The following is a 17,693-nucleotide window of genomic DNA, read 5'->3' on the forward strand; positions in this document are numbered from 1 at the left end:
TATATGCATTTTATATGTGTTTAAATTTGAAAGTGAAATAAATTACAATTTTTTATGGAAATCAATAATAAAGACCATGCCTTTCATTTTCTTTGATGACGTTGCAGGGCATTCCGAATGAGCAATTACTGTAAGCTAATATCTCATGCTTAGGGACTAGCAAACACTGCATAGGGACCCTGTCAGTCAGAATGTAAATCAGTGACTGTACAGTAGCTGCTTTGTAAAAAATGGTGGTGCACCATACTCTAATTAAACTTTTTAATAGCTGTATATAAGTAGGCTGTCTGATTATTATCTGTTAACAGTTTATTGTGTTGATCTTCCAACATTCTACTGACTATAGGTAGCTTTTTAAGAGCATGTCAACTTATTCTAACCCTAACCCTACCAGTCTACTAATACTCTAATAAAAGTTAGTTGACATGTAGGTGCAAAGTTACTTATTGTCAACAGAATGTTGATAAGGGACCATCAAAATAAAGTGTATTCACATTAATAAATGCTCTAGAAGGAAACACAATGTAGGGGGAAAAATATTTTGAATTTGAGGATCAAGGTAAATTGTACTTAATTTGTCGTCAGGGAAACAAGTATCTTCAGTTGTTTTCAAACGGCAGATCAAAACAGAAAAAATATATATACATATTTATACAAAAACAGACAAACCAAAAATATTTAATAATTGAACATCTTCATCCTGTTCAAAAGTTTTCAGCCCCTGACTATTAAAAGGTACAATTTGGCACAGGGCCTCAGTATGTTTATTACATAGCCTACCTGTCTAGTAGTAATAAAATAGTTTAGAAACATAGTTTTGTAATAAAATAGTATAGAAGTATCTGTTGCAAATTGCTACACACAATTACAAGTTAATTTAGAATCATGATTAATTTAGGATTTAGGATCTATACATTTATATAATCTATCTAAATGGTTTTTGACACTCGATAGAAATACCAGTGAGGTAAGAAAAATAATCATAATTCCAAGGCAAAAAAACATCAGACCAGTCAGTGCATTTAATGTACAGTGCATTTAGCTGTACAGCTGCAGGCCTCACTGTGTGTGTGCTAACATTCCAAATGGAACTTACTGGAACTTATAATATATAAAACTTATTGTTTAATACCTATTATTATTTATGTTAATGTCAATAAAGTACTGTACTCTATGAATTGGGCAAGTATTGTTTCATATGGTATCACCATTAGATACATAATTGTATTATACCATAATATTTTAATATATTCCCTGGCATGAATTTACTATACAAAGAATACCATGTCTCCACCATTGGAAGTATTGCCCTGGTAGTGTTTCTGTTAGTGTAGTTGGTAGTTTCTGGAGGTGTGTTGGTAGTCATAGATCCTCCTGAGCTTTATGAATAATAGAGAGAGTCAGTACGCCACCCATAAACCAATACCCCACCCGCACCTGTCCGCAGGTCCCCGGCCCCCTGCGTCCTGCTGGCGGTAACAATAACCCTCCACACAGGTAATCAATCTGCCTGGACATGCACCTGTAATTAGAAGGTGATAATGAATGTGTCCATCAAGATAAGGCATTTTTTGGCATTGTTGGCCAGCACCAGTGTGTTTACTCTGCCAAAAGTTTCTGGAGTGGAACAGATGTGTTGCTAGATTGTGTTTCTATATTCCACAGCCTGTTTATAGTTGGAATAGTTGGAATTAGTTGGAATTTGCATGAACACTAATGAGGTTAGAGAGTGGAGGAGAATATTTTAAATTAAATTTTAAGAATCAATTTAAATTTCTTTACATTTCTTTAATATTTTTAATTATACATTTTTGAGACTCTTTTTTTGGAACAATATGCTTTTATTGTATAACAGCATGACTCGAAATACCTTTTTTTAAAAAGAAAAAAAATAGCATACTTCAAGAATATCTTGTTTTTTATTCAAAATAACTATTATTAAGGAATTTATTTGAAGGAGTATATACAATTCAAATAAAGTAAATGATAATAATGAATAATATAGTACAATTGAAAATATATGGTGATTAAATGACAAATATGGTAAAATATTGTTAAATATTAAAATTGTTTGTGGTTCATTTAGATAACCATGATTTTCAAATGGGTAATGAATACTTTCAGATGCATTATGTGTATATCACAATGTGTGTTTAGAGATTAAGTTTTTTATTTTCACATATTGATATGGAATGAATAAATGAGGGATGTATAGGAAAATATGATGCTAAGAATATAATCATCAATGTCATAACAAAATGTTTTTCACAAGACTGTACTGAAATCCAAGTGAAGTCTCAAGTCTGTTGTTCAGAAGTCCAAGTTGAGACACAAGTTATTTTTTGACAACGTTGGTGTTACTCAAGCCCAAGTCTCAGACCTGAGTTTCCACTTCTGATTTACACCTATTTTAATATTATTATTATTATTATTATTTTAATAAAGATCAATATAGTGTGTTTGGCGATTATCAGATTTCAATTATAACAAAAATTCTAAATAGAGGATATTTATATAGAGGAAAACGTTTCAAGAGCTGAAGTAAAAAACATTGTAATAAATTAGTTTCGAAGAACATACTGATTAGAGCATAATTTTCTACACACATATTTGTGGGAGCTAATTTCTACGTTATTTTTTGTGTGTATGCTTTGTGTCTGTCTAAGACTTTGGCGACATGGGATAAAGCTTTTCTAAAAAAAAAAACACCCAAAAAACATTTCAAATACAGTTGTGCTCATAAGAGTACAAACTTGCAGAATATGCAAATATGTTAATAATTTTAACCATATAAGAGGGATCATGAAAATTGCATGTTTTTTTTATTTAGTACTTTATTGAATATTTCAAATAAGAGATTTTTATATATACTACACAAGACAAAATAATAACTGAATTCATAAAAAATGACTTTGAAAAGCTTAGACACCCTTCAATCTTAATAATCTGTGTTATTTCCTGGATGATCTACAACTGTCTTTCTGTGTTGTGATAGTTGTTCATGATCTCTTTGTTGGTCCTGAGCAAAGAAAAATCTTCCAGCTCCTGCACATTCTTTGGTTTTCCAGCATCTACTGCATATCTGTAACAAGGAGGCAGGGGCCAAGGTCGAATCCATTTGCAGAAGTTTATTATGGGCAAGAGCAACAAACATAAATGATAAGGCAGCCAGTGGGTCAATAACAATAAGGCAGTCTAATCTGACGACAAACACAGGGACAATCTAAGAGGCAAAGGTAATTAGGCAGGCAGTGGGTCAATAACAATAAGGCAGTCCAATCATACCAATAAGTCCAAAGGGTAGGTCCATGAATCGAGAATCAGAGAAACAGTCTAAGGAAGTCCTCTGGTTATAAAGCCCTCAAACAGGAAGTGATCATAGAGAAAAGCAGAGGGGTGGAGTACTCCCTTTGCTGGTTAGGTGTTACAAAAACTGTCGTCCTCGTGGTTGTGGAGCTGGCCAGTCGGGTCTGGCTCTGTGGAACTCCCCAATAAGGGACGGGTACAGGATGTCCGGGGCAGCTACCCACGATCTCTCCTCAGGTCCGTATCCCTCCCAATCCATATTGCTTGTTAGGGGGGCTTTGAGCTGGTGCTGGTTCTTGCTGTTGTGCGCGCTGCAACTCCTCCATGATATCCCAAGACACTGGAGCCAGGATTATGGATGGTGGGAGAATGGGTTCAGGGTCAGTGTTATTGAAGTGGTGATCATAATGTCGGGAGAGGGCATCAGCTTTGCTGTTCTTGCTACTTGGTCTATACATGGCAGTGAATTGGAATCATGTGAAAAATAGGGAATAGTGAGCTTGGCATGGGTTCAAGTGTTTAGCACTTTTAATGTACTCAAGGTTCTTGTGAACAGTAATGACTTGGAATGAGTGAATGACTCCTTCAAGCCAGTGCCGCCACTCTTCAATAGCTGCCTTCATGGGCCTACTTCATAGTTTCTCTCTGCTGACGTGAGCTTCCAGGAATACAAAGCACAAGGGTACAGTTTACCAGATTTGCTGGATCGTTGTGAGAGGATGGCTCCAATGCCGCAATCAGATGCATAAAATATTATAATGAAAGGTATATCAGAGTTAGGGTGAAGAAGAAAAACCCCATGGCGGCGGGGGGAGGTTGAAGGGCAAATGAAACCAGATTTGAGAGCCTCAGAGATATATTCCTCCATGGCCTGACTCTCAGTCCTGGAAAGGGGGTAGACCTTGCTTTTGGGAGGCATGGCATTGGGGAGTAGGTCAATGGCGCAATCTCTGGTTCGATGAGATAATTTCGTGGCTTGGGTTTTACTGAATACTTCAAGGAGATCATTGTAACACGAGGGAACAGTTACTGCTTGCTTGGTTTCTGGGTTCTCAACAGTGGTGGTGAAACAAGGCATGGGCTTTCAGGAGATACACTGACTATGGCAGAAAGATGACCAGTTTATTAACTCACTGCAATGCCAAGAAATCTGGGGATCCTGAGCAGCTAGCCATGGAAATCCCAAAATTATTTCTTGCTTGGGAGAGTCCACCACATAAAGGGATAAGGATTCTTGGTGAAGGAGACCGACTTGGAGAGTGAAGGTTTGAGTTTGGTTCTTGATTCCCTTACCAATGAGAGCATTGTCAATGGCTTTGATTTGTATGGAGGGATTACAGGGCTGAGTAGGGATTTGGTGCTTAGACACAAAGTTGCGATCTATCAGGTTCAAGGTGGCTCCAGAATCTATCATCGCTGTTAACTCAACAGGTAAAGTGAAGGATTTACTAGTGAGAAGAGAGAAGGAATACATATTCACCCTGGGTGCTGAGAGTTTGTGTGGACATCCTTGGCTTTGATGTCCGGTCGTACCACAATAGAAGCACAGGTGGTTTAGGTGTCGTCTCTCTCTCTTTAACCGAAAGTCGTGAGAGCCCGAGTTGCATGGGTTCATGGTCATGAGTACTTGAAATAGTTTTGGAGGGTTTAGTTCGGGCAGTTTTACTCTTAGGTGATTGTCTTATCAGATTATCCACCTTAATAGCCAGGGTAACGAAATCAGAGAAAGTTTGCTTTTCCCCCCTACAAGCAAGTAGCTCAATATTTAAACTACTCAAGAATACAGCTTTCAAAGCAATATCATTCCATCCACTTTGTGCAGGTAGAGTTCTGAACTGAGCAAAGTCGGCGACTGAGCGTTCTCTCTGGGTTATCTGCAGGATTTGGGTGGATATATCCCTTCCTTCAGTTGGATACTCAAAAACTTCTCCGAACTTAGTATGGAGAGAGCATGGGAGTTGGGGAAGGGAGCGAATATAATGTGTTAGGTGTTTGTTGACAGACTGTAGCTTGGTGAACTGTTCTTGGTAATTTTTCAAGAGCTCGCTTTGGTATGCAAACGCCAGGTCGAAGGTCGAATCTATTTGCAGAAGTTTATTGTGGGCAAGAGCAACAAACATAAATGATAAGGCAGGCAATCAATAACAATAAGGCTGTACGATCTGTCAAGGGACAACACAGGGACAATCTAAGAGGCAAAGGTAATTAGGCAGACAGAGAGTCTAAAGCAGAATGGCAGTCCAATCATACCAATAAGTCCAAAGGGCAGGTCTGTGAATCGAGAATCAGAGAAACAGGCAGAGATCATGGTAAGACAGGTAAACTGGCAATACTTCACAGTGAATCTAAGGAGGGCCTCTGGTTATAAAGCCCTCAAACAGGAAATGATAATAAAAGGAAGCAGAGGGGTGGAGTACCGCTAGTACTCCGGTGAGAGCTCCCTCTGCTGGTTAGGCATTACAGTGTCTGAACCCTTTCCAGCAGTGATTGTGTTTTTGAAAAGCATGTTTTCACATTGAGATTAGTTGAGGGACTTACACATTGCAAGGTGAAAATATTTACTGATGACAAAATAAGTAGAACTGCACAGGAAATAGAGGATTTTTCCTGACAAACAGCAGACAGTTTAGCTTCTTAGAAACCAACAAGAGACTATTACAAAATATAAAAACAAACATGGATCATTCAAGAAAACAACACTCCTTATTAAGATTCAAGGGTATGAAAACCTTTAAACAAAATAATTTGTATAAATTTAGTTTTGTCTTGTAGAGAATATACAAACATCTGTTATGTGAAACAGCTTATTCAGGACAATAATAAATAATACAACAAAGAGTTATTGGCATTTTGGCGTTCTACTGCTTTTTATCAATGCAAATCATTAAAATATATCTGCCAAAATAACATCATCAGTAAACAAGAACATCAAACTTTACAACATTAACATTTAAAATATTTAATCAATTACATTGTTAAAGGAACAAAATTTAACAAATCAGTATATATAAACCAATTGGTTAACTTTTTTTTTTTCAATTAGACTAGACTTCCTAACTACTGGGAGCAGTCACACTCACAACATCGTGAATCAGCAGAGCAGAAGTTGCCAGGTGTTCAGTAGGAGCCCTATTACAGATTAGCAAGCAGTAAACGGTACTCATTTGCTGTAAGAAGCTTTAAGCACCTCGTGTCATGGCTCCCGTGTGACATGTAGATGCTGTAATTACACTTCAGTATAAGCGTCTTAATAAGATGTGTGTGTTTGTGTACACTCAGCGGCCATACACAGTCGGCCAAATGCTCAAGTCAGGTGCAATTTATCCTTGCTATGTACAATCCTGATAGTCTACAGTAAATGTATTTACCCATATGAAAATTTAATTTATGTATTACCCTATATTAAAAATGATATTGTTATTCAGCAAAGGTGATATTATCATCATCACACACATACAGTACATCCTCTAGATATATGAAGATATAATCTATATAATATAATACAAAACAGCCAGAAATAAACATGTCTAAAACCCATCTTAAAAGATATTTGTTTGATAAACTAAACTATCTAAACTATTAAAAGATCTGCTTCCAGAAGTCACAGATCCTATTTTGACCATTATTAATTCATCATTGTCATTAGGATATGTTCCCAAAACCTTAAAACTGGCTGTAGTTAAGCCTCTTATTAAGAAACCACATCTTGACCCCAAAGACTTAGTAAATTACAGACAAATCTCTAATCTCCCTTTTCTGTCAAAAATACTAGAAAAGGTAAGTATCCTCACAACAATATTTATTTTTAGAAAAAAATGGTATCTGCGAGGATTTCCAGTCAGTATTTAGACCGTACCATAGTACTGAGACTGCTCTCATTAGAGTTACTAATGACCTGCTTCTATCATTGGATTGTGGTTTTATCTCGTTATTAGAGCTGTTAGATTTTATTGCAGCATTCTATACTATCGATCACAACATTCCCTTGGATACACTAGAAAACTATGTTGGCATTAGTGGAAGAGCCTTAGCATGGTTCAAATCATATCTATCAGACCGCTATGAGTTTGTAGCAGTAAATGAGGAGGTATCATATCACACAAGTGAAATACGGAGTTCCTCAAGGCTCAGTACTAAGACCATTACTTTTCAGCCTATACATGTTACCTCTGGGAGACATTATCAGGAGACATGGTGTTAGCTTTCACTTCTGTGCTGATGATACTCAGCTCTATATTTCAGTGCAGCCTGGTGATACACAACAAATTGAGAATCTAACAGAATGCATAGTCGATATAAAAAACTGGACGATGAGTACTTTCTTAATGCTAAATTCTGAAAAAATGGAGGTGCTAATAATTGGACCTAAAAACCCCACATGTAATAATCTAGAACACAGTCTAACACTTGATGGCTGTTCTGTTAATTCTTCATCATCAGTTAGGAACCTAGGTGTGCTGTTTGACAGCAATCTTTCCTTCGAAAAGCATCTGTAAAACTGCGTTTTTCCATCTTAAAAATATATTTAAATTATGACCTATGCTTTTTTACCTCTAATGCAGAAATATTAATTCATGTGTTTATGACCTCTAGGTTAGATTATTGTATTTGCTTTATTGGGTGGTTGTTCTGCATGCTTGATAAACAAACTTCAGCTAGTCCAAAACGCAACAGCTAGAGTCCTTACTAGAACTAGGAAGTATGATCATATTAGCCCGGTTCTGTCAACACTGCACTGGCTCCCTATCAAACATCGGATAGATTTTAAAATCTTATTAATTACCTATAAAGCCCTGAATGGTTTAGTTCCTCAATACTTGAGCGAGCTCTTATCACATTATAGTCCTCCACGTCCGCTGCGTTCTCAAAACTCTGGCCATTTGATAATACCTAGAATATCAAAATCTGCGGGTGGCAGATCCTTTTCCTATCTAGCACCTAAACTCTGGAACAATCTCCCTAACTCTGTTCGGGAAGCAGACACACTCTGTCAGTTTAAATCTAGATTAAAGATATATCTTTTTTAAGTAGCCTACACATAACACGCCAACAGACTTTTGTTATTCAAATGCGTTAAAGGATTTTTAGGCTGCATTAATTAGATCAGCTGGAACCGGGAACACTACTCATAAAACACGATGTACTTGTGACATCGTAAAAAGAAAGGCATCTACGCTAATATTAGTCTTGTTTCTTTCTTAATCTGTTTCACAGTTTATATCCAGATTAGATGGTGGATCAACACCCAGAGATTATGTTCATCAGAGATCAGAACACCTAGATGAGCCCCGTGGACAGATCACCAGATCCTGATGCACACACACACACTAAGTCATTTACACTACCTGACACAGCTGCATTTAAAATTGAACTGGAGGTTAAGTGCTGGGCGTCCGGTCAGAGGAGAACTGGCCCCAACCGAGCCTGGTTTCTCCAAAGGTTTTTTTTTTCTCCATTCAGTATAGATGGGGTTTTGGTTCCTTGCCGCTGTCGCCTCTGGCTTGCTTTGATGGGGACACCTAACTTCTAGCGATTATCGTCAAATTGATTACAGAGACCGTCTCTGCATTTAATAACAAATTGGTCACTCTTGTCATTATACATCCCTATCATTGTATTCTTATACTTTATACTGTTCAGTGCTTTGATACAACCTGTGTTGTTAAAAGCGCTATATAATTAAAAATGATTGATTGATTGACTGATTGATTGATAAGGCCTGTGATGCTTCTGTGTTATTGCTTTTTTACTTTTATCAAATTTGTTGTGTTCTGTTTTTGTCTGTTATATTATCATGAACTTGTACAGCAGTTTGGTATGCAGTATATATGTCTATATAATGTAAATTTTGTAGATTTTTCTCCAACAGTATGTAGCAATCATGTATTTCATTAAAACACATACATTTATGAAAACAACATATATACACATTCTGTATGCTCAACTTTTCTTTTATCATTTATGACTTATTTTTACATACATAAAGTGACAAATATTCTATGTATGTACTTGACATATTTTCATTATATAGGCCATTAATATTATTTGAAATGTTATGTGAACTACAATGTTATCAATTGCTTGCTATGTGAATAATGAGTATTAGCATAAAGTTTTCATTATTCCTGTAACAATATATTGCAGAGAGTAAACAAGGAACAGCAGTTTCACATCCTCCTATCATAACATAACTACTGTAGGAACTGTCCATTTTCTGAGGGCTCATAATTAGTCCATTAATGCCAACTCTCTTTTTTTAAAGAAGAGCTTATAAAGAGAGTCTGTTCTCTCTCTGTCTCTCTCTAATGGACAAACGTAGTGGTCTAATTCAATCAGTCGCCCACAGGCAGTCAGTGCTGGATAACTACATCAGCGTTAAGGATCTTGATTTTATCAGAATTATAGAAAATGACAAGTGAACTTAACATGAACCAGAGAGTCCGGGTGGAATCCCAGTATTGGCATTTCTTAATCTACCCGGGTTGGTACAGGAAAATCAATATTTTTCTGCACCAGCTTGCACTCCATCACTGCTGCTGTTCCCTCTCACGCTGCCCATCTCTCCGATCCCAGAATGAAAGAATGAGATGATGCTAAAAAAAGCCAAAATAAAAAAATGACTGCTGTGCAACTCCTTAATGCAGTGGTTCTCAATTCCAGTGCTGGGAACCCCCTGCTCTGCACATTTTGCGTGTTTCCCTTATTAACACACCTGAATGAGATCATCAGCTCGTTAGGAGAGAGATCCATGAATTAAACAAATGAGCTGATGATGTCATTCAGGTGTGTTAAATAAGGGAAACACGTAAAATGTGCAGGGGGTCCCCAGGATTGGAATTGAGAACCACTGCCTTAATGAACAGAAAAGAAGACACGCCTTAATTATGAAATATGTAAAGACAACAAAACATAGGTGCAAACCTTTTTCTCACATAATATTTATTTAATTGTGACCCTGGACCACAAAACCAATCATACATTTTTAAACTGAGTTACATCATCTGGAAGCTACATAAAGCCTGCTCCTGGCGATCGACTGTCCTGCAAAGTTCAGCTCCAACTCTAATCAAGTGATCCTGACGACTTTAGTTGCTTTGGGTGTGTTTGATTATAGTTGAAGGTGAATTTTGCAGGATTGAGCACCCCTGGTATATGGTTTGTTAGAAATATTTGGCTATTTGAAATCTGGAATCTAAATACTGAGAAAATCACCTTTGAAGTAGCAATGCATATCAATAATTAGAAGTTAAATTTTTATATATTTATGGTAGAAAATTTACAAAATATATTAATAGAATTTGATGCTTACTAAATATCCTAATGAGTTTTGGTGTAAAACCCACACAATGTGTTTTTGTCTATTGCTACACATATGCTCATGCTATTCATTACTGTTTTTGTGATGCAGGGTCAAAATTGTCTTTTTTGTATTGGATTGTTTAATTGTTTCCTTTCTCTCTCCTCATGTTCAGCAAAAAATATTTCATATTTTTATCTATCTCAAAATTTTATTTCATTTTTCAAAGGCACCGCATCAGAGCTCCATATCACCTCCAAATGTCTCTCTTTCTCTTTCCCAACCCCCACATTTCTTTTATTCTCCCCCTTCCCCCATCAGCAGTGCTTTTGTTTCTCACATCACAAAACATAAACAAAGAAATATTCACCCACTCAATACAACACAAACTCTCAAGCACTGTAAAACATCAGTACGTGAGTAAGAGCAGTGCTCTTCATAACTCTTGTAGGTTACAGCAGCAGCCCGGCAAATCTATTGTTAGTGCCACCTGGACTGGTCAGACCTGTGTGTGTGTGTGTGTGTGTGTGTGGTAACATTGGTTGCGATGCTATGTGATTTTAAGGAGATGATCTATAAGCCTGTAAGTTAATGTTCTGAATCTGACAGACATGAAGTAAAGGAGACCTTTGCTGAAAACAGTGTCACTGGTGCATGGGCATTTCAAGTAAGATTAAATTATATTTAATTTATTTTTTAATAATTAAATTTATTTGAACCAATAACCCCCAATTTTCTAAATACAAATGATTATGACTATGAGTTTTTAAAAACTGAAGCATGTCCAAGACTTGTCACTGTTAAGACCATAAAGATATCTCTTGGGGTCACTATATTAACTAGGAACTCTTCCAAATGCTTGTCTAACCAGTTATTAATTTAAAACATGTGACGGGTAGATTAAGTATTACAAGCTATTTGTTGTGCATTCCATGTCTTCTAAAGCCATACAAAACCTGTATATAAAGAAGATATTGATTCTATTTGTATCTGTTTCTTCTATCCTGTTCTTTATGCTAAGAAATGGTTAGGTTCATAGAGGTAGAGGTAAGGCAGAGAAGTATGTCTACACTAATCCAGACACATCTGAAAAGTTTTTGTTATTTTATTATATTTGTTGTTGTTTTTTAAATGTCCTTTCAAGCAGTGTGTAACACAGCTTTAGGTGAAGGAAAAAAAAATTTAAATCTGAAAGTTCACCATGCATAAAGATTTGACTCTTCATTCATTAAAATGAATAGGTTTTGAAACCAATCCCAAGATGTTTTACGTTGACGCATTGCCGTCCACTTGATGGTCTTTTGCCGTTGGTCTGAATGAAATGTTTAAATGCACTTTTTACACTGATCTCACAGTGATTAAAACACATTTTACTAGCTGTAATTGGTACGAATGACCACACCTAACCCCGCCCCTAAACCTCCCTTTTACAAAAATCTGGCAAAACCACGATTTATAGGACATATACGTTTTGTGAGCACATGCCATGTCATGATCGCATGATCACGTCTCATCTAATACCGCATCGTGGTACAAACTGAGCTACACTAACCCTGAGGGGCACAACTGTAGTATACATTCTGATGGGTTGTATTTCAGGGATTTGTAGTGTTCAGGAACAGAATTTCTTTTTAAAATAGTTCTATCTCTGGAGCAATAATAGACAAAGTAACTGGCAATATTGTGTCAAACATGTATGATACTATTGTTACTATTCCTATTGTGTCGTGTTGCGTGTCCACAGTGTCACGTTGCATCTGTTGTCATGAAATGACGTATGACTGTTATTGCCAATCAAAATGCCTGTTTTGTTTAGATATGGTTTTCGATCTCACGGTAATTAAAACAAATTTTACTGGGTTGTTTGCACAAATCCCTGAAATGCAACCCATCAAAGCGTACACTACATCGAAGCACTAAACAGTACCAAACAGGACAATAGAGTGATAGTTGAATAGAATGATGAGATTAACACTTAATTTTTTTTATTAAATGCTGAGACGGTCTCTGTAATCTGTAAGACTCTGATAGTCACTAGAATATATATATAACAAACAGAGACAGACTAAATTCAGAAGAACGTCTCCAAGATGCTTCAAGAAACTTACCTCTAAAGCTCCCTGAAAAAGGAAGTGGGGCAAAAGCTGCTTTAAATGCAAAGGGTGCTCACACCAAATGATGATTTAGTGTAGTTTATAGAATTTTATTGATAAATAAAATATATTTATCACATTATTTTTACAACCTGGTCTCATGGCATAAATTTTCCTTGGTGCACTTTTTAGTGAGACACGAAATACTTACCAACAAGTAGCTATCGCTGCAGTTTCCAAAAGAAATGAACACTAGAGGCAGTAAAACTCTAAAACTATTCCTTTTTTCGCATAAATTTTGTTAACTTTTAGCAATAGTCCACGGATATCTGAATTCTGATTTGCCACAATACCCACCAGCTGTTCAAGAGTTCATGCAACCTGTGTTTTAGCACCACTCAGTGGACATTTCTCTTTGAAACTGCGGTGAAAAGTGCAGCGAGATACGTGAAAACGGTTGCCATTTGTTATAAAAAAAAACCCAATCAAACAAAAAACATCTTCCAGGAAACCGAGAGAAATTAATTACATCAGCATTCAAGATAATAAAGTCTGTTAGCTGAAAACAAAAAAGTAATTTTACTCAGTGACTTTGGTTGGGTGAACAACTTTTAAGTCAACATATATGTACATAAAAAGACGGATGATGATAATAATAATAATAACTGACCTAAAACCATTTTAGCTGGTGAAAATATTAGTGTTCTGATAATTTTGACCATCACTATAACACATATCTTAATTGTGGGTGTATTTTGTATGTGTTCTGCTTCAAATATTCCCCTTGACCTCAGCATTGCTCTTCTTCACCACCGTCATTCACAGAATTTCAGACCATGTTCCTTTGAATCTCAGCCATTTATCAGTGCGTACAGGCCCTCATGTTACAGCAGCTTTCTAAATAGCATTAAGATGTTTTTGTGAGTAGCTTCTCTTATCACCAACCTATTTTCCATGCTGTCTTTTCAGAGACATACCAAATCCAGGAAAACAGACTTCAGAGACACTCTAACCAAATAAAAGCCTTTTATATCCCACAGAAACATGCACACAGCGTACAAGTGCCCTTAGAGAGATGCTTGCATCAGCGTTGTAGAAATTAAATGCATTATGCTTTCCCCATATTCCACCTGCCTTATCTGCTGTGCTGCATATATATTTTTAAATACACAAGTTGAATCCACAGTCAAAAAATGTTTTTTTTACATGTACAATTAATCAACCATGCAACATGCACATGTGCAAACAAGCACTAAATGTGAGCAAAATATAATAAAATGATTTTAAAAAATGGCCTTGGGTGACTTGCTATTTTTGCATCAATATGTTATTAGCTTTTCATTAAACTAGTGGAGCAGAAAATAACTCTTTGCTGCCAGTTAGAACATACCATAGTAGAGCGTACCATAGAGCAGATATTATTATTTTCCTAAAAAAACAGCATTGTATGCATGTATCAATCAATCTATCTTGTATACATCCTAGAATTAAAACATTTGTCTGTGTTCATTACAAAAATCAGTGCTAAGCACTACTGAATATCCTTAAGTGATCCTTAAGTCTCTTCCATTCCTTTTTCAAAACTACACAAATTGGACAGAAGTTGGGGATATGACCAAGATTGTGAGATTATCAACAAACTGCAACACAGAATCTGCAAAAACCATATACTAATCTCTGCCTTTGACTTAGTTTACGATTTCATAATTTATTTATTTTTTTTTGCAAAAAACTACACTATTCTCTGTAGAAAAACAAAAACTTTAACAGGAATTAAAGTCATGGCAAAAAGACTTTGCTTTTGAGTTTATTTTGAATGCAGTGCTTTAGTTTTGAATCTTTTTTTTATGTAAGCAGTAAAAAAGACATACTGTAATTGGTTTGAAATTACAGTAAACCTTTTAAAATAGACCGTAAAGTTATAGCTTTAGGTGTGCTCACTAAAACCATGTAAAAATATATATATATATTGTTAGCTAGATAACATTTTTACATGCTTTTTGTATATATTTATGCATTTGGTAGATGCTTTTTTGATTGTCTTGCAGCATTTATTATTGAAATTATTTATCCACGCACATAATTTATTTATTTCTTTTTAATATATGTGCCCTCGTAATTGTAAAAAAAAAACAAAACAAAAAAAAACAAAAAACAAATACAAAACACAACAACAAACATCTAACATGTTCATGAGCTTTCTACAAGTATGTCATTCATTGGCCGGAGCAAAGCTTTTCTCAGTTTATACTGGAGCCCAGTCCTTATCCAGTAAGAACTGCTGTAAAAATGTCTCATCTTTAAATAGTAATAAATTAGTGCTGTGACAGCCAGACAAACTGCTACAGCACAAGAATAAGAACAACATTGCTGAAAGAGCCCAGCCTTCAATCAAAGTCCATTCACAGAATAGCTGGGCTTTGTATGGACGCATGTTGTGCCTATTAATGAACGGACAAAGGCGGCAGTTTTCTTGATTTATTTGTGGCTACCATGGAGAGAGTAAGACAGCTATGGGCGGGAATGCTATGCAGAGATGGGCTGGTGACAAATTATAAGCCAGTGCTTTCAGTGACAAAACAAGTTACACAAACACAGTTTATTAAAGCCATGACTATAAAAAGTAACACAGAATGTACAATCAAGAAATGGTGCTTTGATTACAAAACCCATTGCTTCTTTATCAAATTCAACAAATAACAAATTTAAATTCAAATACGTTATCTTACGGATTCTATTCAGCCAACCAGAAAAAACTGCCTTTTCAGACTGGTGTTGGTTTAACAAAAGTTTGCAAGGCGGTCATAACTGTCTGCAGAGTCTGTGGAGTGAGACTGAATCCCTCATTAGCGGGAGCAGATGTGATCCAGATGTTGAACAGAAAAGGCCAGGGAGAGTGTGAGATATCTCAAGGGCTTAGAACTTTCTGTCAAAATAAAACTGAAATCAAATACATGGATTTTTTGATTATCATAGATTTTTATTGTTTTTATTAATTTTTTTTTTTGCAAACTGAGAGCAAAGTTGCATGCCGACTGTAAACAGCTTTAAAATAAAGGTGCACTCCATTCAAACCCCACAGGGTATTTCACAATCTTAAGTGAGACTCCAGTCGGAAGGCAGTGTACATATTCAGTATGAAGCAAAGTCCCTTTATGGCAAGTCATTTCACTCTGCAGCTTTCTTCACAATACCTTCAGGCGGCTATGCAAGTACAGCTCCTATCTCTTTGAATGGAGAAACCATCAAATTATCCAAAGCTGTGTACCAAACTTACATTTACAGTAATTTAGCAGATGCTATTGATGACAATGGAGGCTATTAAAATGAACAAAAGAGCAAGTGCTATGGCAAGTCTTATTTAACACACTACATAATATTTTTCTTCTTCTTTTTTATAATTACGGAATAATAAAAAGAAATCAAACAGGATAGAAAAACAATAAAGCAAGCTAGTGTTAAGGGCCTTTTAACGTTTCGTTAATTAAATAAATAACAATAGATAGAATACGCCAAAAAATAGAGAAGATGTTATTTAATTATTTATTTCTAAAGAAAACAAGCACTTGGTAAATGAGGATCAAGTTTTTTTAAACAACAGAATTAGAATACAAAGTGCTAGAGTTACAGGGTCAAATAAAGAAAAAAGAGATGTGTTTTTAGCTGTTTCTAGAAGATGGATAAAGATTCAACTACTCGAGATGATTACCACCAGGAGGGAACATTTAATGTAAAAGTCTGTAAAAGTGATTTTGTGTCTCTTTGGGATGGTACAATAATGCACTGTTCACTTTGAGTATAGTGCACATAAATCTGAAGTAGTGGATTTAGGTAAAGGGGTGCAGATCCAGTGGTAGTTTTGTAGGCAAACATTAATACCTTGAATTTTATGTGAGCAGCTATTGATACTCATTGCAAATTGATTTTTTTTTTTTTTTGGCTCATTAAAAATGTATCTTGTCACATTCTGTATTGATTGTAATGGTTAAATAGAACTGGCTGGAAAACCTGCCAAGACAGCATTGCAATAGTTCTGCCTGGACAGAACAAGAGCTAGAACAAGGTGTTGTGAAGCATGTTTCAAAAGAAAGGGCCTGATCTTCTTGATGTTAAATAAAGCAAATCTGCAAGACTAGAGACAGTTTTAGACTCAAACCACTGGAGTATAGTTCCTGAGATGCCCTTTGCCAGAAGGGTTGACAGGAGGATGTGGTGGTTAACCGTGTCAAAAGCAGCAGACAGATCCAGCAAGATAAGCATTAAAGATTTGGATTTCGCCCTTGCCAGTTTCAGGGCTTCAACAGCTGACAGAGTCCACTTCTGAAACCAGACTGGTTGCAGTTGAGGAGGTTGTTTTGTGTGAGAAAGGCAGTGACTTGGTTGAACACAGCTTGTTCAAGTGGTTTTGCAATGAAATGAAAGGAGGTTATTCATGGTGACCCATACTCAGAACTTGTGCTCTGCATTTAACCCATCCAAGTTCACGCACACACTTGGACAGTTGGGCAGTTAAGACTGCTGTATCCAGGAAACGGTTTGGGGTCTCACCTCAGTCATGGAATTGAGGGTGGAGAGAGAGAACTGGACAGGCAATCCCTCAAACCTGCAACCTTTAAGTTATAAGCCCAACTCTCAGGCCATGACTGCCCCAGGGAAGTCTGTAGCTCTCTAAAAGAGATGCGTTGTAGTTGGGTTTCTCAAGTAACTTACTATTTGAAATCAACTAAATATTGAATGTTACATTTTCTCCCATTAATAATGAATATGATTGCATGTCTTTTGTACACCTTTGTACACCTGAAAGTCTTTGGTCTAAAGAATGAACACAGTTTAGTGATGGATATTCTGTCCTGAAGTAACAGGGAGGAGTAAGCACTATCATAGAGACCTTGTCAGTCGGACCACAGCTTTTTTTATTAGCTAAAAATAAAGATTATTATTAGCTACAATTATACTGTGCAACACCAAAACTTCCCTCACTACTAAAATCTTCAGAC

At 36.3% G+C, this 17,693-nt stretch overlaps 1 protein-coding gene across 2 annotated transcripts in view; it reads right to left on the minus strand.

The window, feature by feature from the left end:
• LOC122324230 (retinoic acid receptor beta-like) overlaps positions 1-17,693 on the minus strand; it is a 159,002-nt gene that overhangs the window by 72,972 nt on the left and 68,337 nt on the right. The window lies entirely within an intron of this gene.

This window comes from Puntigrus tetrazona, chromosome 19, assembly GCF_018831695.1.
Source record: "Puntigrus tetrazona isolate hp1 chromosome 19, ASM1883169v1, whole genome shotgun sequence".
Classification (NCBI taxonomy): Eukaryota; Metazoa; Chordata; class Actinopteri; order Cypriniformes; family Cyprinidae; genus Puntigrus; species Puntigrus tetrazona.